Here is a 21889-nt window from a genome sequence, read left to right on the forward strand (position 1 = left end):
CTCTGTTTCAGCCCCTCTGTTTCAGCCCCTCTGTTTCTCGCCCCCTGTTTCAGCCCCTCTGTTTCAGCCCCTCTGTTTCTCGCCCTCTGTTTCAGCCCCTCTGTTTCTCGCCCTCTGTTTCTCGCCCTCTGTTTCAGCCCCTCTGTTTCAGCCCCTCTGTTCCAGCCCCTCTGTTTCAGCCCCTCTGTTTCAGCCCCTCTGTTTCTAGCCCGCTGTTTCAGCCCCTCTGTTTCAGCCCCTCTGTTTCAGCCCCTCTGTTTCTCGCCCTCTGTTTCTCGCCCCCTGTTTCAGCCCCACTGTTTCAGCCCCTCGGTTTCTCGCCCTCTGTTTCAGCCCCTCTGTTTCAGCCCCTTTGTTTCAGCCCCTCTGTTTCAGCCCCTCTGTTTCAGCCACTCTGTTTCAGCCCCTCTGTTCAGCCCCTCGGTTTCTCGCCCTCTGTTTCAGCCCCTCGGTTTCTCGCCCTCTGTTTCAGCCCCTCTGTTTCAGCCCCTCTGTTTCTCGCCCTCTGTTTCAGCCCCTCTGTTTCTCGCCCTCTGTTTCAGCCCCTCTGTTTCTCACTCTCTGTTTCAGCCCCTCTGTTTCAGCCCCTCTGTTTCAGCCCCTCTGTTTCTCGCCCTCTGTTTCAGCCCCTCGGATTCTCGCCCTCTGTTTCAGCCCCTCTGTTTCTCGCCCTCTGTTTCTCGCCCTCTGTTTCAGCCCCTCTGTTTCAGCCCCTCTGTTTCAGCCCCTCTTTTTCTCGCCCTCTCTTTCAGCCCCTCTGTTTCAGCCCCTCTGTTTCAGCCCCTCTGTTTCAGCCCCACCCTTTCAGCCCCTCTGTTTCTCGCCCTCTGTTTCAGCCCCTCTGTTTCTCGCCCCCTGTTTCTCGCCCCCTGTTTCAGCCCCTCTGTTTCAGCCCCTCTGTTTCTCGCCCCATGTTTCAGCCCCTCTGTTTCAGCCCCTCTGTTTCTCGCCCCCTGTTTCAGCCCCTCTGTTTCAGCCCCTCTGTTTCTCGCCCTCTGTTTCTCGCCCTCTGTTTCAGCCCCTCTGTTTCAGCCCCTCTGTTTCAGCCCCTCTGTTTCAGCCCCTCTGTTTCTCGCCCTCTGTTTCAGCCCCGCTGTTTCAGCCCCTCTATTTCAGCCCCTCTGTTTCTAGCCCTCTGTTTCAGCCCCTCTGTTTCAGCCCCTCTGTTTCTCGCCCTCTGTTTCTCGCCCCCTGTTTCACCCCCTCTGTTTCAGCCCATCGGTTTCTCGCCCTCTGTTTCAGCCCCTCTGTTTCAGCCCCTCTGTTTCTCGCCCTCTGTTTCAGCCCCTCTGTTTCTCGCCCTCTGTTTCAGCCCATCTGTTTCAGCCCCTCTGTTTCTCGCCCTCAGTTTCAGCCCTCGGTTTCAGCCCCTCTGTTTCTCGCCCTCAGTTTCAGCCCCTCTGTTTCAGCCCCTCTGTTTCAGCCCCTCTGTTTCTCGCCCTCTGTTTCTCGCCCTCTGTTTCTCGCCCCCTGTTTCAGCCCCTCTGTTTCAGCCCCTCGGTTTCTGGCCCCCTGTTTCAGCCCGTCTGTTTCAGCCCCTCTGTTTCTCGCCCTCTGTTTCAGCCCCTCTGTTTCTCGCCCTCTGTTTCAGCCCCTCTGTTTCAGCCCCTCTGTTTCAGCCCCTCTGTTCAACCCCTCGGTTTCTCGCTCTCTGTTTCAGCCCCTCTGTTTCAGCCCCTCTGTTTCAGCCCCTCTGTTTCTCGCCCTCTGTTTCAGCCCCTCTGTTTCAGCCCCTCTGTTTCTCGCCCTCTGTTTCAGCCCCTCTGTTTCTCACCCTCTGTTTCAGCCCCTCTGTTTCAGCCCCTGTTTCTCGCCCCCTGTTTCAGCCCCTCTGTTTCAGCCCCTCTGTTTCTCGCCCTCTGTTTCAGCCCCTCTGTTTCTCGCCCTCTGTTTGTCGCCCTCTGTTTCAGCCCCTCTGTTTCAGCCCCTCTGTTCCAGCCCCTCTGTTTCAGCCCCTCTGTTTCAGCCCCTCTGTTTCTAGCCCTCTGTTTCAGCCCCTCTGTTTCAGCCCCTCTGTTTCAGCCCCTCTGTTTCTCGCCCTCTGTTTCTCGCCCCCTGTTTCAGCCCCACTGTTTCAGCCCCTCGTTTTCTCGCCCTCTGTTTCAGCCCCTCTGTTTCAGCCCCTTTGTTTCAGCCCCTCTGTTTCAGCCCCTCTGTTTCTCGCCCTCTGTTTCAGCCCCTCTGTTTCTCGCCCTCTGTTTCAGCCCCTCTGTTTCAGCCCCTCTGTTTCAGCCCCTCTGTTCAGCCCCTCGGTTTCTCGCCCTCTGTTTCAGCCCCTCGGTTTCTCGCCCTCTTTTTCAGCCCCTCTGTTTCAGCCCCTCTGTTTCTCGCCCTCTGTTTCAGCCCCTCTGTTTCTCGCCCTCTGTTTCAGCCCCTCTGTTTCTCACCCTCTGTTTCAGCCCCTCTGTTTCAGCCCCTCTGTTTCAGCCCCTCTGTTTCTCGCCCTCTGTTTCAGCCCCTCGGATTCTCGCCCTCTGTTTCAGCCCCTCTGTTTCAGCCCCTCTGTTTCTCGCCCTCTGTTTCAGCCCCTCTGTTTCAGCCCCTCTGTTTCAGCCCCTCTTTTTCTCGCCCTCCTTTTCAGCCCCTCTGTTTCAGCCCCTCTGTTTCAGCCCCTCTTTTTCTCGCCCTCTGTTTCAGCCCCACTGTTTCAGCCCCTCTGTTTCTCGCCCTCTGTTTCAGCCCCTCTGTTTCTCGCCCCCTGTTTCTCGCCCCCTGTTTCAGCCCCTCCTTTTCAGCCCATCTGTTTCTCGCCCCATGTTTCAGCCCCTCTGTTTCAGCCCCTCTGTTTCTCGCCACCTGTTTCAGCCCCTCTGTTTCTGCCCCTCTGTTTCTCGCCCTCTGTTTCAGCCCCTCTGTTTCTCGCCCTCTGTTTCTCGCCCTCTGTTTCAGCCCCTCTGTTTCAGCCCCTCTGTTTCAGCCCCTCTGTTTCTCGCCCTCTGTTTCAGCCCCGCTGTTTCAGCCCCTCTATTTCAGCCCCTCTGTTTCTAGCCCTCTGTTTCAGCCCCTCTGTTTCAGCCCCTCTGTTTCAGCCCCTCTGTTTCTCGCCCTCTGTTTCTCGCCCCCTGTTTCAGCCCCTCTGTTTCAGCCCCTCGGTTTCTTGCCCTCTGTTTCAGCCCCTCTATTTCAGCCCCTCTGTTTCTCGCCCTCTGTTTCAGCCCCTCTGTTTCTCGCTCTCTGTTTCAGCCCATCTGCTTCAGCCCCTCTGTTCAGCCACTCGGTTTCTCGCCCTCTGTTTCAGCCCCTCGGTTTCTCGCCCTCTGTTTCAGCCCCTCTGTTTCAGCCCCTCTGTTTCAGCCCCTCTGTTTCTCGCCCTCTGTTTCAGCCCCTCTGTTTCAGCCCCTCTGTTCCAGCCCCTCTGTTTCAGCCCCTCTGTTTCAGCCCCTCTGTTTCTAGCCCTCTGTTTCAGCCCCTCTGTTTCAGCCCCTCTGTTTCAGCCCCTCTGTTTCTAGCCCTCTGTTTCTCGCCCCCTGTTTCAGCCCCACTGTTTCAGCCCCTCGGTTTCTCGCCCTCTGTTTCAGCCCCTCTGTTTCAGCCCCTTTGTTTCAGCCCCTCTGTTTCAGCCCCTCTGTTTCAGCCACTCTGTTTCAGCCCCTCTGTTTCAGCCCCTCTGTTCAGCCCCTCGGTTTCTCGCCCTCTGTTTCAGCCCCTCGGTTTCTCGCCCTCTGTTTCAGCCCCTCTGTTTCTCGCCCTCTGTTTCTCGCCCCCTGTTTCAGCCCCTCTGTTTCAGCCCCTCTGTTTCAGCCCCTGTTTCTCGCCCTCTGTTTCAGCCCCTCTGTTTCAGCCCCTCTGTTTCAGCCCCTCTGTTTCTCGCCCTCTGTTTCTCGCCCCCTGTTTCAGCCCCTCTGTTTCAGCCCCTCGGTTTATCGCCCTCTGTTTCAGCCCCTCTGTTTCAGCCCCTCTGTTTCTCGCCCTCTGTTTCTCGCCCTCTGTTTCTCGCCCTCTGTTTCAGCCCCTCTGTTTCAGCCCCTCTGTTTCAGCCCCTCTGTTCAACCCCTCGGTTTCTCGCCCTCTGTTTCAGCCCCTCTGTTTCAGCCCCTCTGTTTCAGCCCCTCTGTTTCTCGCCCTCTGTTTCAGCCCCTCTGTTTCAGCCCCTCTGTTTCTCGCCCTCTGTTTCAGCCCCTCTGTTTCTCACCCTCTGTTTCAGCCCCTCTGTTTCAGCCCCTCTGTTTCTCGCCCCCTGTTTCAGCCCCTCTGTTTCAGCCCCTCTGTTTCTCGCCCTCTGTTTCAGCCCCTCTGTTTCTCGCCCTCTGTTTCTCGCCCTCTGTTTCAGCCCCTCTGTTTCAGCCCCTCTGTTCCAGCCCCTCTGTTTCAGCCCCTCTGTTTCAGCCCCTCTGTTTCTAGCCCTCTGTTTCAGCCCCTCTGTTTCAGCCCCTCTGTTTCAGCCCCTCTGTTTCTCGCCCTCTGTTTCTCGCCCCCTGTTTCAGCCCCACTGTTTCAGCCCCTCGGTTTCTCGCCCTCTGTTTCAGCCCCTCTGTTTCAGCCCCTTTGTTTCAGCCCCTCTGTTTCAGCCCCTCTGTTTCAGCCACTCTGTTTCAGCCCCTCTGTTCAGCCCCTCGGTTTCTCGCCCTCTGTTTCAGCCCCTCGGTTTCTCGCCCTCTGTTTCAGCCCCTCTGTTTCAGCCCCTCTGTTTCTCGCCCTCTGTTTCAGCCCCTCTGTTTCTCGCCCTCTGTTTCAGCCCCTCTGTTTCTCACTCTCTGTTTCAGCCCCTCTGTTTCAGCCCCTCTGTTTCAGCCCCTCTGTTTCTCGCCCTCTGTTTCAGCCCCTCGGATTCTCGCCCTCTGTTTCAGCCCCTCTGTTTCTCGCCCTCTGTTTCTCGCCCTCTGTTTCAGCCCCTCTGTTTCAGCCCCTCTGTTTCAGCCCCTCTTTTTCTCGCCCTCTCTTTCAGCCCCTCTGTTTCAGCCCCTCTGTTTCAGCCCCTCTGTTTCAGCCCCACCCTTTCAGCCCCTCTGTTTCTCGCCCTCTGTTTCAGCCCCTCTGTTTCTCGCCCCCTGTTTCTCGCCCCCTGTTTCAGCCCCTCTGTTTCAGCCCCTCTGTTTCTCGCCCCATGTTTCAGCCCCTCTGTTTCAGCCCCTCTGTTTCTCGCCCCCTGTTTCAGCCCCTCTGTTTCAGCCCCTCTGTTTCTCGCCCTCTGTTTCTCGCCCTCTGTTTCAGCCCCTCTGTTTCAGCCCCTCTGTTTCAGCCCCTCTGTTTCAGCCCCTCTGTTTCTCGCCCTCTGTTTCAGCCCCGCTGTTTCAGCCCCTCTATTTCAGCCCCTCTGTTTCTAGCCCTCTGTTTCAGCCCCTCTGTTTCAGCCCCTCTGTTTCTCGCCCTCTGTTTCTCGCCCCCTGTTTCACCCCCTCTGTTTCAGCCCCTCGGTTTCTCGCCCTCTGTTTCAGCCCCTCTGTTTCAGCCCCTCTGTTTCTCGCCCTCTGTTTCAGCCCCTCTGTTTCTCGCCCTCTGTTTCAGCCCATCTGTTTCAGCCCCTCTGTTTCTCGCCCTCAGTTTCAGCCCCTCGGTTTCAGCCCCTCTGTTTCTCGCCCTCAGTTTCAGCCCCTCTGTTTCAGCCCCTCTGTTTCAGCCCCTCTGTTTCTCGCCCTCTGTTTCTCGCCCTCTGTTTCTCGCCCCCTGTTTCAGCCCCTCTGTTTCAGCCCCTCGGTTTCTGGCCCCCTGTTTCAGCCCGTCTGTTTCAGCCCCTCTGTTTCTCGCCCTCTGTTTCAGCCCCTCTGTTTCTCGCCCTCTGTTTCAGCCCCTCTGTTTCAGCCCCTCTGTTTCAGCCCCTCTGTTCAACCCCTCGGTTTCTCGCTCTCTGTTTCAGCCCCTCTGTTTCAGCCCCTCTGTTTCAGCCCCTCTGTTTCTCGCCCTCTGTTTCAGCCCCTCTGTTTCAGCCCCTCTGTTTCTCGCCCTCTGTTTCAGCCCCTCTGTTTCTCACCCTCTGTTTCAGCCCCTCTGTTTCAGCCCCTGTTTCTCGCCCCCTGTTTCAGCCCCTCTGTTTCAGCCCCTCTGTTTCTCGCCCTCTGTTTCAGCCCCTCTGTTTCTCGCCCTCTGTTTCTCGCCCTCTGTTTCAGCCCCTCTGTTTCAGCCCCTCTGTTCCAGCCCCTCTGTTTCAGCCCCTCTGTTTCAGCCCCTCTGTTTCTAGCCCTCTGTTTCAGCCCCTCTGTTTCAGCCCCTCTGTTTCAGCCCCTCTGTTTCTCGCCCTCTGTTTCTCGCCCCCTGTTTCAGCCCCACTGTTTCAGCCCCTCGTTTTCTCGCCCTCTGTTTCAGCCCCTCTGTTTCAGCCCCTTTGTTTCAGCCCCTCTGTTTCAGCCCCTCTGTTTCTCGCCCTCTGTTTCAGCCCCTCTGTTTCTCGCCCTCTGTTTCAGCCCCTCTGTTTCAGCCCCTCTGTTTCAGCCCCTCTGTTCAGCCCCTCGGTTTCTCGCCCTCTGTTTCAGCCCCTCGGTTTCTCGCCCTCTTTTTCAGCCCCTCTGTTTCAGCCCCTCTGTTTCTCGCCCTCTGTTTCAGCCCCTCTGTTTCTCGCCCTCTGTTTCAGCCCCTCTGTTTCTCACCCTCTGTTTCAGCCCCTCTGTTTCAGCCCCTCTGTTTCAGCCCCTCTGTTTCTCGCCCTCTGTTTCAGCCCCTCGGATTCTCGCCCTCTGTTTCAGCCCCTCTGTTTCAGCCCCTCTGTTTCTCGCCCTCTGTTTCAGCCCCTCTGTTTCAGCCCCTCTGTTTCAGCCCCTCTTTTTCTCGCCCTCCTTTTCAGCCCCTCTGTTTCAGCCCCTCTGTTTCAGCCCCTCTTTTTCTCGCCCTCTGTTTCAGCCCCACTGTTTCAGCCCCTCTGTTTCTCGCCCTCTGTTTCAGCCCCTCTGTTTCTCGCCCCCTGTTTCTCGCCCCCTGTTTCAGCCCCTCCTTTTCAGCCCATCTGTTTCTCGCCCCATGTTTCAGCCCCTCTGTTTCAGCCCCTCTGTTTCTCGCCACCTGTTTCAGCCCCTCTGTTTCTGCCCCTCTGTTTCTCGCCCTCTGTTTCAGCCCCTCTGTTTCTCGCCTTCTGTTTCTCGCCCTCTGTTTCAGCCCCTCTGTTTCAGCCCCTCTGTTTCAGCCCCTCTGTTTCTCGCCCTCTGTTTCAGCCCCGCTGTTTCAGCCCCTCTATTTCAGCCCCTCTGTTTCTAGCCCTCTGTTTCAGCCCCTCTGTTTCAGCCCCTCTGTTTCAGCCCCTCTGTTTCTCGCCCTCTGTTTCTCGCCCCCTGTTTCAGCCCCTCTGTTTCAGCCCCTCGGTTTCTTGCCCTCTGTTTCAGCCCCTCTATTTCAGCCCCTCTGTTTCTCGCCCTCTGTTTCAGCCCCTCTGTTTCTCGCTCTCTGTTTCAGCCCATCTGCTTCAGCCCCTCTGTTCAGCCACTCGGTTTCTCGCCCTCTGTTTCAACCCCTCGGTTTCTCGCCCTCTGTTTCAGCCCCTCTGTTTCAGCCCCTCTGTTTCTCGCCCTCTGTTTCAGCCCCTCTGTTTCTCGCCCTCTGTTTCAGCCCCTCTGTTTCTCACCCTCTGTTTCAGCACCTCTGTTTCAGCCCCTCTGTTTCTTGCCCCCTGTTTCAGCCCCTCTGTTTCAGCCCCTCTGTTTCTCGCCCTCTGTTTCAGCCCCTCTGTTTCTCGCCCTCTGTTTCTCGCCCTCTCTTTCAGCCCCTCTGTTTCAGCCCCTCTGTTTCTCGCCCTCTGTTTCAGCCCCTCGGTTTCTCGCCCTCTGTTTCCGCCCATCTGTTTCTCGCCCTCTGTTTCAGACCCTCTGTTTCAGCTCCTCTGTTTCAGCCCCTCTTTTTCTCACCCACTGTTTCAGCCCCTCTGCTTCTCGCCCTCTGTTTCAGCCCCTCTGTTTCAGCCCCTCGGTTTCTCGCCCTCTGTTTCAGCCCCTCTGTTTCAGCTCCTCCGTTTCAGCCCCTCTGTTTCAGCCCCTCGGTTTCTCGCCCTCTGTTTCAGCCCCTCTGTTTCTCGCCCTCTGTTACAGCCCATCTGTTACAGCCCCTCTGTTCAGCCACTCGGTTTCTCGCCCTCTGTTTCAGCCCCTCTGTTTCTCGCCCTCTGTTTCTCGCCCTCTGTTTCAGCCCCACTGTTTCTGCCCCTCTGTTTCTCGCCCTCTGTTTCAGACCCTCTGTTTCACCTCCTCTGTTTCAGCACCTCTTTTTCTCACCCACTGTTTCAGCCCCTCTGCTTCTCGCCCTCTGTTTCAGCCCCTCTGTTTCAGCCCCTCTGTTTCAGCCCCTCTGTTTCAGCCCCTCCGGTTTCTCGCCCTCTGTTTCAGCCCCTCTGTTTCAGCTCCTCTGTTTCAGCCCCTCTGTTTCTCGCTCTCTTATTCAGCCCCTCTGTTTCTCGCCCTCTGTTTCAGCCCCTCTGTTTGAGCCCCTCTGTTTCAGCCCCTCTGCTTCTCGCCCTCTGTTTCAGCCCCTCTGTTTCAGCCCCTCTGTTTCAGCCCCTCTGTTTCAGCCCCTCCGGTTTCTCGCCCTCTGTTTCAGCCCCTCTGTTTCAGCTCCTCTGTTTCAGCCCCTCTGTTTCTCGCTCTCTTATTCAGCCCCTCGGTTTCTCGCCCTCTGTTTCCGCCCATCTGTTTCTCGCCCTCTGTTTCAGACCCTCTGTTTCAGCTCCTCTGTTTCAGCCCCTCTTTTTCTCACCCACTGTTTCAGCCCCTCTGCTTCTCGCCCTCTGTTTCAGCCCCTCTGTTTCAGCCCCTCGGTTTCTCGCCCTCTGTTTCAGCCCCTCTGTTTCAGCTCCTCCGTTTCAGCCCCTCTGTTTCAGCCCCTCGGTTTCTCGCCCTCTGTTTCAGCCCCTCTGTTTCTCGCCCTCTGTTACAGCCCATCTGTTACAGCCCCTCTGTTCAGCCACTCGGTTTCTCGCCCTCTGTTTCAGCCCCTCTGTTTCTCGCCCTCTGTTTCTCGCCCTCTGTTTCAGCCCCACTGTTTCTGCCCCTCTGTTTCTCGCCCTCTGTTTCAGACCCTCTGTTTCACCTCCTCTGTTTCAGCACCTCTTTTTCTCACCCACTGTTTCAGCCCCTCTGCTTCTCGCCCTCTGTTTCAGCCCCTCTGTTTCAGCCCCTCTGTTTCAGCCCCTCTGTTTCAGCCCCTCCGGTTTCTCGCCCTCTGTTTCAGCCCCTCTGTTTCAGCTCCTCTGTTTCAGCCCCTCTGTTTCTCGCTCTCTTATTCAGCCCCTCTGTTTCTCGCCCTCTGTTTCAGCCCCTCTGTTTGAGCCCCTCTGTTTCAGCCCCTCTGTTTCTCGCCCTCTGTTTCAGCCCCTCGGTTTCTCGCCCTCTGTTTCAGCCCCTCTGTTTCAGCCCCTCTGTTTCAGCCCCTCTGTTTCTCGCCCTCTGTTTCAACCCCTCGGTTTCTCGCCCTCTGTTTTAGCCCCTCTGTTTGAGCCCCTCTGTTTCAGCCCCTCTGTTTCAGCCCCTCTGTTTCTCACCCTCTGTTTGAGCACCTCGGTTTCTCGACCTCTGTTTCAGCCCCTCTGTTTCAGCCCCTCTGTTTCACCCCTCGGTTTCTCACCCTCTGTTTCAGCCCCTCTGCTTCAGCCCTTCTGTTTCTCGCCCTCTGTTTCTCGCCTTCTGTTTCAGCCCCTCTGTTTCAGAACCTCTGTTTCAGCCCCTCTGTTTCAGCCCCTCGGTTTCTCGCCCTCTGTTTCAGCCCCTCTGTTTCTCGCCCTCTGTTTCAGCCCCTCTGTTTCTCGCACTCTGTTTCAGCCCATCTGTTTCAGCCCCCCTGTTCAGCCGCTCGGTTTCTCGCCCTCTGTTTCAGCCCCTCGGTTTCTCGCCCTCTGTTTCAGCCCCTCTGTTTCAGCCCTCTGTTTCAGCCACTCTGTTTCAGCCCCTCTGTTTTCGCCCTCTGTTTCAGCCCCTCTGTTTCTCGCCCTCTGTTTCAGCCCCTCTGTTTCTCACCCTCTGTTTCAGCCCCTCTGTTTCAGCCCCTCTGTTTCTCGCCCCCTGTTTCAGCCCCTCTGTTTCAGCCCCTCTGTTTCTCGCCCTCTGTTTCAGCCCCTCTGTTTCTCGCCCTCTGTTTCTCGCCCTCTGTTTCAGCCCCTCTGTTTCAGCCCCTCTGTTTCTCGCCCTCTGTTTCAGCCCCTCGGATTCTCGCCCTCTGTTTCCGCCCATCAGTTTCTCGCCCTCTTTTTCAGACCCTCTGTTTCAGCTCCTCTGTTTCAGCCCCTCTTTTTCTCACCCACTGTTTCAGCCCCTCTGCTTCTCGCCCTCTGTTTCAGCCCCTCTGTTTCAGCCCCTCGGTTTCTCGCCCTCTGTTTCAGCCCCTCTGTTTCAGCTCCTCCGTTTCAGCCCCTCTGTTTCAGCCCCTCGGTTTCTCGCCCTCTGTTTCAGCCCATCTGTTTCAGCCCCTCTGTTCAGCCACTCGGTTTCTCGCCCTCTGTTTCAGCCCCTCTGTTTCTCGCCCTCTGTTTCTCGCCCTCTGTTTCAGCCCCACTGTTTCTGCCCCTCTGTTTCTCGCCCTCTGTTTCAGACCCTCTGTTTCAGCTCCTCTGTTTCAGCACCTCTTTTTCTCACCCACTGTTTCAGCCCCTCTGCTTCTCGCCCTCTGTTTCAGCCCCTCTGTTTCGGGCCCTCTGTTTCAGCCCCTCTGTTTCAGCCCCTCGGTTTCTCGCCCTCTGTTTCAGCCCCTCTGTTTCAGCTCCTCTGTTTCAGCCCCTCTGTTTCTCGCTCTCTTATTCAGCCCCTCTGTTTCTCGCCCTCTGTTTCAGCCCCTCTGTTTGAGCCCCTCTGTTTCAGCCCCTCTGTTTCTCGCCCTCTGTTTCAGCCCCTCGGTTTCTCGCCCTCTGTTTCAGCCCCTCTGTTTCAGCCCCTCTGTTTCAGCCCCTCTGTTTCTCGCCCTCTGTTTCAACCCCTCGGGTTGAGCACCTCGGTTTCTCGCCCTCTGTTTCAGCCCCTCTGTTTCAGCCCCTCTGTTTCACCCCTCGGTTTCTCACCCTCTGTTTCAGCCCCACTGTTTCAGCCCTTCTGTTTCTCGCCCTCTGTTTCTGCCCCGCTGTTTCAGCCCCTCTGTTTATCGCCCTCTGTTTCTCGCCCCCTGTTTCAGCCCCTCTGTTTCAGCCCCTCTGTTTCAGCCCCTCTGTTTCTCGCCCTCAGTTTCAGCCCCTCTGTTTCAGCCCCTCTGTTTCAGCCCCTCTGTTTCAGCCCCTCTGTTTCTCGCCCTCTGTTTCTCGCCCCCTGTTTCAGCCCCTCTGTTTCAGCCCCTCGGTTTCTCGCCCTCTGTTTCAGCCCCTCTGTTTCAGCCCCTCTGTTTCAGCCCCTCTTTTTCTCGCCCTCTGTTTCTCGCCCTCTGTTTCAGCCCCTCTGTTTCAGCCCCTCTGTTTCAGCCCCTCTGTTCAGCCCCTCGGTTTCTCGCCCTCTGTTTCAGCCCCTCTGTTTCAGCCCCTCTGTTTCAGCCCCTCTGTTTCTCGCCCTCTATTTCAGCCCCTCTGTTTCTCGCCCCCTGTTTCAGCCGCTCTGTTTCAGCCCCTCTGTTTCTCGCCCTCTGTTTCAGCCCCTCTGTTTCTCGCCCTCTGTTTCTCGCCCTCTGTTTCAGCCCCTCTGTTTCAGCCCCTCTGTTCCAGCCCCTCTGTTTCAGCCCCTCTGTTTCAGCCCCTCTGTTTCTAGCCCTCTGTTTCAGCCCCTCTGTTTCAGCCCCTCTGTTTCAGCCCCTCTGTTTCTCGCCCTCTGTTTCTCGCCCCCTGTTTCAGCCCCACTGTTTCAGCCCCTCGGTTTCTCGCCCTCTGTTTCAGCCCCTCTGTTTCAGCCCCTTTGTTTCAGCCCCTCTGTTTCAGCCCCTCTGTTTCTCGCCCTCTGTTTCAGCCCCTCTGTTTCTCGTCCTCTGTTTCAGCCCCTCTGTTTCAGCCCCTCTGTTTCAGCCCCTCTGTTCAGCCCCTCGGTTTCTCGCCCTCTGTTTCAGCCCCTCGGTTTCTCGCCCTCTGTTTCAGCCCCTCTGTTTCAGCCCCTCTGTTTCTCGCCCTCTGTTTCAGCCCCTCTGTTTCTCGCCCTCTGTTTCAGCCCCTCTGTTTCTCACCCTCTGTTTCAGCCCCTCTGTTTCAGCCCCTCTGTTTCAGCCCCTCTGTTTCTCGCCCTCTGTTTCAGCCCCTCGGATTCTCGACCTCTGTTTCAGCCCCTCTGTTTCAGCCCCTCTGTTTCTCGCCCTCTGTTTCAGCCCCTCTGTTTCAACACTCTGTTTCAGCCCCTCTTTTTCTCGCCCTCTCTTTCAGCCCCTCTGTTTCAGCCCCTCTGTTTCAGCCCCTCTTTTTCTCGCCCTCTGTTTCAGCCCCACTGTTTCAGCCCCTCTCTTTCTCGCCCTCTGTTTCAGCCCCTCTGTTTCTCGCCCCCTGTTTCTCGCCCCCTGTTTCAGCCCCTCTCTTTCAGCCCCTCTGTTTCTCGCCCCATGTTTCAGCCCCTCTCTTTCAGCCCCTCTGTTTCTCGCCCCATGTTTCAGCCCCTCTGTTTCAGCCCCTTTGTTTCAGCCCCTCTGTTTCAGCCCCTCTGTTTCAGCCCCTCTGTTTCAGCCCCTCTGTTCAGCCCCTCGGTTTCTCGCCCTCTGTTTCAGCCCCTCGGTTTCTCGCCCTCTGTTTCAGCCCCTCTGTTTCAGCCCCTCTGTTTCTCGCCCTCTGTTTCAGCCCCTCTGTTTCTCGCCCTCTGTTTCAGCCCCTCTGTTTCAGCCCCTCTGTTTCAGCCCCTCTGTTTGTCGCCCTCTGTTTCAGTCCCTCGGATTCTCGCCCTCTGTTTCAGCCCCTCTGTTTCAGCCCCTCTGTTTCTCGCCCTCTGTTTCAGCCCCTCTGTTTCTCGCCCTCTGTTTCAGCCCCTCTGTTTCAGCCCCTCTGTTTCAGCCCCTCTGTTCAGCCCCTCGGTTTCTCGCCCTCTGTTTCAGCCCCTCGGTTTCTCGCCCTCTGTTTCAGCCCCTCTGTTTCAGCCCCTCTGTTTCTCGCCCTCTGTTTCAGCCCCTCTGTTTCTCGCCCTCTGTTTCAGCCCCTCTGTTTCTCACCCTCTGTTTCAGCCCCTCTGTTTCAGCCCCTCTGTTTCAGCCCCTCTGTTTCTCGCCCTCTGTTTCAGTCCCTCGGATTCTCGCCCTCTGTTTCAGCCCCTCTGTTTCAGCCCCTCTGTTTCTCGCCCTCTGTTTCAGCCCCTCTGTTTCAGCCCCTCTGTTTCAGCCCCTCTTTTTCTCACCCTCTCTTTCAGCCCCTCTGTTTCAGCCCCTCTGTTTCAGCCCCTCTTTTTCTCGCCCTCTGTTTCCGCCCCACTGTTTCAGCCCCTCTCTTTCTCGCCCTCTGTTTCAGCCCCTCTGTTTCTCGCCCCCTGTTTCTCGCACCCTGTTTCAGCCCCTCTCTTTCAGCCCCTCTGTTTCTCGCCCCATGTTTCAGCCCCTCTGTTTCAGCCCCTCTGTTTCTCGCTCCCTGTTTCAGACCCTCTGTTTCAGCCCCTCTGTTTCTCGCCCTCTGTTTCAGCCCCTCTGTTTCTCGCCCTCTGTTTCTCACCCTCTGTTTCAGCCCCTCTGTTTCAGCCCCTCTGTTTCAGCCCCTCTGTTTCTCGCCCTCTGTTTCAGCCCCGCTGTTTCAGCCCCTCTGTTTCAGCCCCTCTGTTTCTAGCCCTCAGTTTCAGGCCCTCTGTTTCAGCCCCTCTGTTTCAGCCCCTCTGTTTCTCGCCCTCTGTTTCTCGCCCCCAGTTTCAGCCCCTCTGTTTCAGCCCCTCTGTTTCTCGCCCTCTGTTTCAGCCCCTCTGTTTCAGCCCTTCTGTTTCAGCCCCTCTGCTTCAGCCCCTCTGTTTCTCGCCGTCTGTTTCTCGCCCTCTGTTTCTTGCCCTCTGTTTCAGCCCCTCTGTTTCAGCACCTCTGTTTCAGCCCCTCTGTTTCAGCCCCTCGGTTTCTCGCCCTCTGTTTCAGCCCCTCTGTTTCTCGCCCTCTGTTTCAGCCCCTCTGTTTCTCGCCCTCTGTTTCTTGCCGTCTGTTTCAGCCCCTCTGTTTCAGCCCATCTGTTTCAGCCCCCCTGTTCAGCCGCTCGGTTTCTCGCCCTCTGTTTCAGCCCCTCGGTTTCTCGCCCTCTGTTTCAGCCCCTCTGTTTCAGCCCCTCTGTTTCAGCCCCTCTTTTTCTCGCCCTCCTTTTCAGCCCCTCTGTTTCAGCCCCTCTGTTTCAGCCCCTCTTTTTCTCGCCCTCTGTTTCAGCCCCACTGTTTCAGCCCCTCTGTTTCTCGCCCTCTGTTTCAGCCCCTCTGTTTCTCGCCCCCTGTTTCTCGCCCCCTGTTTCAGCCCCTCCTTTTCAGCCTCTCTGTTTCTCGCCCCATGTTTCAGCCCCTCTGTTTCAGCCCCTCTGTTTCTCGCCCCCTGTTTCAGCCCCTCTGTTTCTGCCCCTCTGTTTCTCGCCCTCTGTTTCAGCCCCTCTGTTTCTCGCCCTCTGTTTCTCGCCCTCTGTTTCAGCCCCTCTGTTTCAGCCCCTCTGTTTCAGCCCCTCTGTTTCAGCCCCTCTGTTTCTCGCCCTCTGTTTCAGCCCCGCTGTTTCAGCCCCTCTATTTCAGCCCCTCTGTTTCTAGCCCTCTGTTTCAGCCCCTCTGTTTCAGCCCCGCTGTTTCAGCCCCTCTATTTCAGCCCCTCTGTTTCTAGCCCTCTGTTTCAGCCCCTCTGTTTCAGCCCCTCTGTTTCAGCCCCTCTTTTTCTCGCCCTCTGTTTCAGCCCCACTGTTTCAGCCCCTCTGTTTCTCGCCCTCTGTTTCAGCCCCTCTGTTTCTCGCCCCCTGTTTCTCGCCCCCTGTTTCAGCCCCTCCTTTTCAGCCCCTCTGTTTCTCTCCCCATGTTTCAGCCCCTCTGTTTCAGCCCCACTGTTTCTCGCCCCCTGTTTCAGCCCCTCTGTTTCTGCCCCTGTGTTTCTCGCCCTCTGTTTCAGCCCCTCTGTTTCTCGCCCTCTGTTTCTCGCCCTCTGTTTCAGCCCCTCTGTTTCAGCTCCTCTGTTTCTCGCCCTCTGTTTCAGCCCCTCGGATTCTCGTCCTCTGTTTCAGCCCCTCTGTTTCAGCCCCTCTGTTTCTCGCCCTCTGTTTCAGCCCCTCTGTTTCAGCCCCTCTGTTTCAGCCCCTCTTTTTGTCGCCCTCTCTTTCAGCCCCTCTGTTTCAGCCCCTCTGTTTCAGCCCCTCTTTTTCTCGCCCTCTGTTTCAGCCCCACTGTTTCAGCCCCTCTCTTTCTCGCCCTCTGTTTCAGCCCCTCTGTTTCTCGCCCCCTGTTTCTCGCCCCCTGTTTCAGCCCCTCTCTTTCAGCCCCTCTGTTTCTCGCCCCATGTTTCAGCCCCTCTGTTTCAGCCCCTCTGTTTCTCGCCCCATGTTTCAGCCCCTCTGTTTCAGCCCCTTTGTTTCAGCCCCTCTGTTTCTGCCCCTCTGTTTCAGCCCCTCTGTTTCAGCCCCTCTGTTCAGCCCCTCGGTTTCTCGCCCTCTGTTTCAGCCCCTCGGTTACTCGCCCTCTGTTTCAGCCCCTCTGTTTCAGCCCCTCTGTTTCTCGCCCTCTGTTTCAGCCCCTCTGTTTCTCGCCCTCTGTTTCAGCCCCTCTGTTTCTCACCCTCAGTTTCAGCCCCTCTGTTTCAGCCCCTCTGTTTCAGCCCCTCTGTTTCTCGCCCTCTGTTTCAGTCCCTCGGATTCTCGCCCTCTGTTTCAGCCCCTCTGTTTCAGCCCCTCTGTTTCTCGCCCTCTGTTTCAGCCCCTCTGTTTCTCGCCCTCTGTTTCAGCCCCTCTGTTTCAGCCCCTCTGTTTCAGCCCCTCTGTTCAGCCCCTCGGTTTCTCGCCCTCTGTTTCAGCCCCTCGGTTTCTCGCCCTCTGTTTCAGCCCCTCTGTTTCAGCCCCTCTGTTTCTCGCCCTCTGTTTCAGCCCCTCTGTTTCTCGCCCTCTGTTTCAGCCCCTCTGTTTCTCACCCTCTGTTTCAGCCCCTCTGTTTCAGCCCCTCTGTTTCAGCCCCTCTGTTTCTCGCCCTCTGTTTCAGTCCCTCGGATTCTCGCCCTCTGTTTCAGCCCCTCTGTTTCAGCCCCTCTGTTTCTCGCCCTCTGTTTCAGCCCCTCTGTTTCAGCCCCTCTGTTTCAGCCCCTCTTTTTCTCGCCCTCTCTTTCAGCCCCTCTGTTTCAGCCCCTCTGTTTCAGCCCCTCTTTTTCTCGCCCTCTGTTTCAGCCCCACTGTTTCAGCCCCTCTCTTTCTCGCCCTCTGTTTCAGCCCCTCTGTTTCTCGCCCCCTGTTTCTCGCCCCCTGTTTCAGCCCCTCTCTTTGAGCCCCTCTGTTTCTCGCCCCATGTTTCAGCCCCTCTGTTTCAGCCCCTCTGTTTCTCGCTCCCTGTTTCAGACCCTCTGTTTCAGCCCCTCTGTTTCTCGCCCTCTGTTTCAGCCCCTCTGTTTCTCGCCCTCTGTTTCTCACCCTCTGTTTCAGCCCCTCTGTTTCAGCCCCTCTGTTTCAGCCCCTCTGTTTCTCGCCCTCTGTTTCAGCCCCGCTGTTTCAGCCCCTCTGTTTCAGCCCCTCTGTTTCTAGCCCTCAGTTTCAGGCCCTCTGTTTCAGCCCCTCTGTTTCAGCCCCTCTGTTTCACGCCCTCTGTTTCTCGCCCCCAGTTTCAGCCCCTCTGTTTCAGCCCCTCTGTTTCTCGCCCTCTGTTTCAGCCCCTCTGTTTCAGCCCTTCTGTTTCAGCCCCTCTGCTTCAGCCCCTCTGTTTCTCGCCGTCTGTTTCTCGCCCTCTGTTTCTTGCCTTCTGTTTCAGCCCCTCTGTTTCAGCCCATCTGTTTCAGCCCCCCTGTTCAGCCGCTCGGTTTCTCGCCCTCTGTTTCAGCCCCTCGGTTTCTCGCCCTCTGTTTCAGCCCCTCTGTTTCAGCCCTCTGTTTCAGCCCCTCTGTTTCAGCCCCTCTGTTTCTCGCCCTCTGTTTCAGCCCCTCTGTTTCTCGCCCTCTGTTTCAGCCCCTCTGTTTCTCACCCTCTGTTTCAGCCCCTCTGTTTCAGCCCCTCTGTTTCTCGCCCCCTGTTTCAGCCCCTCTGTTTCAGCCCCTCTGTTTCTCGCCCTCTGTTTCAGCCCCTCTGTTTCTCGCCCTCTGTTTCTCGCCCTCTGTTTCAGCCCCTCTGTTTCTCGCCCTCTGTTTCAGCCCCTCGGTTTCTCGCCCTCTGTTTCCGCCCATCTGTTTCTCGCCCTCTGTTTCAGACCCTCTGTTTCAGCTCCTCTGTTTCAGCCCCTCTTTTTCTCACCCACTGTTTCAGCCCCTCTGTTTCAGCCCCTCTGTTTCTCGCCCTCTGTTTCAGCCCCACTGTTTCTCGCCCTCTGTTTCAGCTCCTCTGTTTCTCACCCTCTGTTTCAGCTCCTCTGTTTCAGCCCCTCTGTTTCTCGCCCTCTGTTTCAGCCCCTCTGTTTCAGCCCCTCTGTTCCTCGCTCTCTGTTTCAGCCCCTCTGTTTCTCGCCCTCTGTTTCAGCCCCTCTGTTTCTCGCCCTCTGTTTCAGCCCCTCTGTTTCTCACCCTCTGTTTCAGCCCCTCTGTTTCAGCCCCTCTGTTTCAGCCCCTCTGTTTCTCGCCCTCTGTTTCAGTCCCTCGGATTCTCGCCCTCTGTTTCAGCCCCTCTGTTTCAGCCCCTCTGTTTCTCGCCCTCTGTTTCAGCCCCTCTGTTTCAGCCCCTCTGTTTCAGCCACTCTTTTTCTCGCCCTCTCTTTCAGCCCCTCTGTTTCAGCCCCTCTGTTTCAGCCCCTCTTTTTCTCGCCCTCTGTTTCAGCCCCACTGTTTCAGCCCCTCTCTTTCTCGCCCTCTGTTACAGCCCCTCTGTTTCTCGCCCCCTGTTTCTCGCCCCCTGTTTCAGCCCCTCTCTTTCAGCCCCTCTGTTTCTCGCCCCATGTTTCAGCCCCTCTGTTTCAGCCCCTCTGTTTCTCGCTCCCTGTTTCAGACCCTCTGTTTCAGCCCCTCTGTTTCTCGCCCTCTGTTTCAGCCCCTCTGTTTCTCGCCCTCTGTTTCTCACCCTCTGTTTCAGCCCCTCTGTTTCAGCCCCTCTGTTTCAGCCCCTCTGTTTCTCGCCCTCTGTTTCAGCCCCGCTGTTTCAGCCCCTCTGTTTCAGCCCCTCTGTTTCTAGCCCTCAGTTTCAGGCCCTCTGTTTCAGCCCCTCTGTTTCAGCCCCTCTGTTTCTCGCCCTCTGTTTCTCGCCCCCAGTTTCAGCCCCTCTGTTTCAGCCCCTCTGTTTCTCGCCCTCTGTTTCAGCCCCTCTGTTTCAGCCCTTCTGTTTCAGCCCCTCTGCTTCAGCCCCTCTGTTTCTCGCCGTCTGTTTCTCGCCCTCTGTTTCTTGCCTTCTGTTTCAGCCCCTCTGTTTCAGCAAATCTGTTTCAGCCCCTCTGTTTCAGCCCCTCGGTTTCTCGCCCTCTGTTTCAGCCCTTTTGTTTCTCGCCCTCTGTTTCAGCCCCTCTGTTTCTCGCACTCTGTTTCAGCCCATCTGTTTCAGCCCCCCTGTTCAGCCGCTCGGTTTCTCGCCCTCTGTTTCAGCCCCTCGGTTTCTCGCCCTCTGTTTCAGCCCCTCTGTTTCAGCCCTCTGTTTCAGCCCCTCTGTTTCAGCCCCTCTGTTTCTCGCCCTCTGTTTCAGCCCCTCTGTTTCTCACCCTCTGTTTCAGCCCCTCTGTTTCAGCCCCTCTGTTTCTCGCCCCCTGTTTCAGCCCCTCTGTTTCAGCCCCTCTGTTTCTCGCCCTCTGTTTCAGCCCCTCTGTTTCTCGCCCTCTGTTTCTCGCCCTCTGTTTCAGCCCCTCTGTTTCTCGCCCTCTGTTTCAGCCCCTCGGTTTCTCGCCCTCTGTTTCCGCCCATCTGTTCCTCGCCCTCTGTTTCAGACCCTCTGTTTCAGCTCCTCTGTTTCAGCCCCTCTTTTTCTCACCCTCTGTTTCAGCCCCTCTCTTTCAGCCCCTCTGTTTCTCGCCCTCTGTTTCAGCCCCACTGTTTCTCGCCCTCTGTTTCAGCTCCTCTGTTTCTCACCCTCTGTTTCAGCTCCTCTGTTTCAGCCCCTCTGTTTCTCGCCCCCTGTTTCAGCCCCTCTGTTTCAGCCCCTCTGTTTCTCGCTCTCTGTTTCAGCCCCTCTGTTACTCGCCCTCTGTTTCTCGCCCTCTGTTTCAGCCCCTCTGTTTCAGCCCCTCTGTTTCTCGCCCTCTGTTTCAGCCCCTCGGTTTTTCGTCCTCTGTTTCCGCCCCTCTGTTTCTCGCCCTCTGTTTCAGACCCTCTGTTTCAGCTCCTCTGTTTCAGCCCCTCTTTTTCCCACCCACTGTTTCAGCCCCTCGGTTTCTCGCCCTCTGTTTCAGCCCCTCTGTTTCAGCCCCTCTGTTTCAGCCCCTCTGTTTCAGCCCCTCGGTTTCTCGCCCTCTGTTTCAGCCCCTCTGTTTCAGCTCCTCTGTTTCAGCCCCTCTGTTTCTCGCCCTCTTATTCAGCCCCTCTGTTTCTCGCCCTCTGTTTCAGCCCCACTGTTTGAGCCACTCTGTTTCAGCACCTCTGTTTCTCGCCCTCGGTTTCAGCCCCTCGGTTTCTCGCCCTCTGTTTCAGCCCCTCTGTTTCTCGCCCTCTGTTTCAGCCCCTCTGTTTCAGCCCCTCTGTTTCAGCCCCTCTGTTTCTCGCCCTCTTTTTCAACCCCTCGGTTTCTCGCCCTCTGTTTTAGCCCCTCTGTTTGAGCCCCTCTGTTTCAGCCCCTCTGTTTCAGCCCCTCTGTTTCTCAGCCTCTGTTTGAGCCCCTCGGTTTCTCGCCCTCTGTTTCAGCCCCTCTGTTTCACCCCTCGGTTTCTCACCCTCTGCTTCAGCCCCACTGTTTCAGCCCTTCTGTTTCTCGCCCTCTGTTTCAGCCCCTCTGTTTCAGCCCCTCTGTTTCTCGCCCCCTATTTCAGCCCCTCTGTTTCAGCCCCATTGTTTCAGCCCTTCTGTTTCTCGCCCTCTGTTTCAGACCCTCTGTTTCAGCCCCTCTGTTTCAGCCCCTCTGTTTCTCGCCCACTGTTTCAGCCCCTCTGTTTCAGCCCCTCTGTTTCTCGCCCTCTGTTTCAGCCCCTCTGTTTCTCGCCCTCTGTTTCTCGCCCTCAGTTTCAGCCCCTCTGTTTCAGCCCCTCTGTTTCAGCCACACTGTTTCTGCCCCTCGGTTTCTCGCCCTCTGTTTCAGCCCCTCTGTTTCTCGCCCTCTGTTTCAGCCCCTCTGTTTCAGACCTTCTGTTTCAGCCCCTCTGTTTCAGCCCCTCTGTTTCTCGCCCTCTGTTTCTCGCTCTCTGTTTCTCGCCTTCTGTTTCAGCCCCTCTGTTTCAGCACCTCTGTTTCAGCCCCTCTGTTTCAGCCCCTCGGTTTCTCGCCCTCTGTTTCAGCCCCTCTGTTTCAGCCCCTCGGTTTCTCGCCCTCTGTTTCAGCCCCTCTGTTTCTCGCCCTCTGTTTCAGCCCCTCTGTTTCTCGCACTCTGTTTCAGCCCATCTGTTTCAGCCCCCCTGTTCAGCCGCTCTGTCTCTCGCCCTCTGTTTCAGCCCCTCGGTTCCTTGCCCTCTGTTTCAGCCCCTCTGTTTCAGCCCTCTGTTTCAGCCCCTCTGTTTCAGCCCCTCTGTTTCTCGCCCTCTGTTTCAGCCCCTCTGTTTCTCGCCCTCTGTTTCAGCCCCTCTGTTTCTCACCCTCTGTTTCAGCCCCTCTGTTTCAGCCCCTCTGTTTCAGCCCCTCTGTTTCTCGCCCTCTGTTTCAGTCCCTCGGATTCTCGCCCTCTGTTTCAGCCCCTCTGTTTCAGCCCCTCTGTTTCTCGCCCTCTGTTTCAGCCCCTCTGTTTCTCGCCCTCTGTTTCAGCCCCTCTGTTTCAGCCCCTCTGTTTCAGCCCCTCTGTTCAGCCCCTCGGTTTCTCGCCCTCTGTTTCAGCCCCTCGGTTTCTCGCCCTCTGTTTCAGCCCCTCTGTTTCAGCCCCTCTGTTTCTCGCCCTCTGTTTCAGCCCCTCTGTTTCTCGCCCTCTGTTTCAGCCCCTCTGTTTCTCGCCCTCTGTTTCAGCCCCTCTGTTTCAGCCCCTCTGTTTCAGCCCCTCTGTTTCTCGCCCTCTGTTTCAGTCCCTCGGATTCTCGCCCTCTGTTTCAGCCCCTCTGTTTCAGCCCCTCTGTTTCTCGCCCTCTGTTTCAGCCCCTCTGTTTCAGCCCCTCTGTTTCAGCCCCTCTTTTTCTCGCCCTCTCTTTCAGCCCCTCTGTTTCAGCCCCTCTGTTTCAGCCCCTCTTTTTCTCGCCCTCTGTTTCAGCCCCACTGTTTCAGCCCCTCTCTTTCTCGCCCTCTGTTTCAGCCCCTCTGTTTCTCGCCCCCTGTTTCTCGCCCCCTGTTTCAGCCCCTCTCTTTCAGCCCCTCTGTTTCTCGCCCCATGTTTCAGCCCCTCTGTTTCAGCCCCTCTGTTTCTCGCTCCCTGTTTCAGACCCTCTGTTTCAGCCCCTCTGTTTCTCGCCCTCTGTTTCTCACCCTCTGTTTCAGCCCCTCTGTTTCAGCCCCTCTGTTTCAGCCCCTCTGTTTCTCGCCCTCTGTTTCAGCCCCGCTGTTTCAGCCCCTCTGTTTCAGTCCCTCTGTTTCTAGCCCTCAGTTTCAGGCCCTCTGTTTCAGCCCCTCTGTTTCAGCCCCTCTGTTTCTCGCCCTCTGTTTCTCGCCCCCTGTTTCAGCCCCTCTGTTTCAGCCCCTCTGTTTCTCGCCCTCTGTTTCAGCCCCTCTGTTTCAGCCCTTCTGTTTCAGCCCCTCTGCTTCAGCCCCTCTGTTTCTCGACGTCTGTTTCTCGCCCTCTGTTTCTTGCCTTCTGTTTCAGCCCCTCTGTTTCAGCACCTCTGTTTCAGCCCCTCTGTTTCAGCCCCTCGGTTTCTCGCCCTCTGTTACAGCCCCTCTGTTTCTCGCCCTCTGTTTCAGCCCCTCTGTTTCTCGCACTCTGTTTCAGCCCATCTGTTTCAGCCCCCCTGTTCAGCCGCTCGGTTTCTCGCCCTCTGTTTCAGCCCCTCGGTTTCTCGCCCTCTGTTTCAGCCCCTCT

Source organism: Chiloscyllium punctatum, chromosome 32 (assembly GCF_047496795.1).
Source record: "Chiloscyllium punctatum isolate Juve2018m chromosome 32, sChiPun1.3, whole genome shotgun sequence".
NCBI classification, from domain to species: Eukaryota; Metazoa; Chordata; class Chondrichthyes; order Orectolobiformes; family Hemiscylliidae; genus Chiloscyllium; species Chiloscyllium punctatum.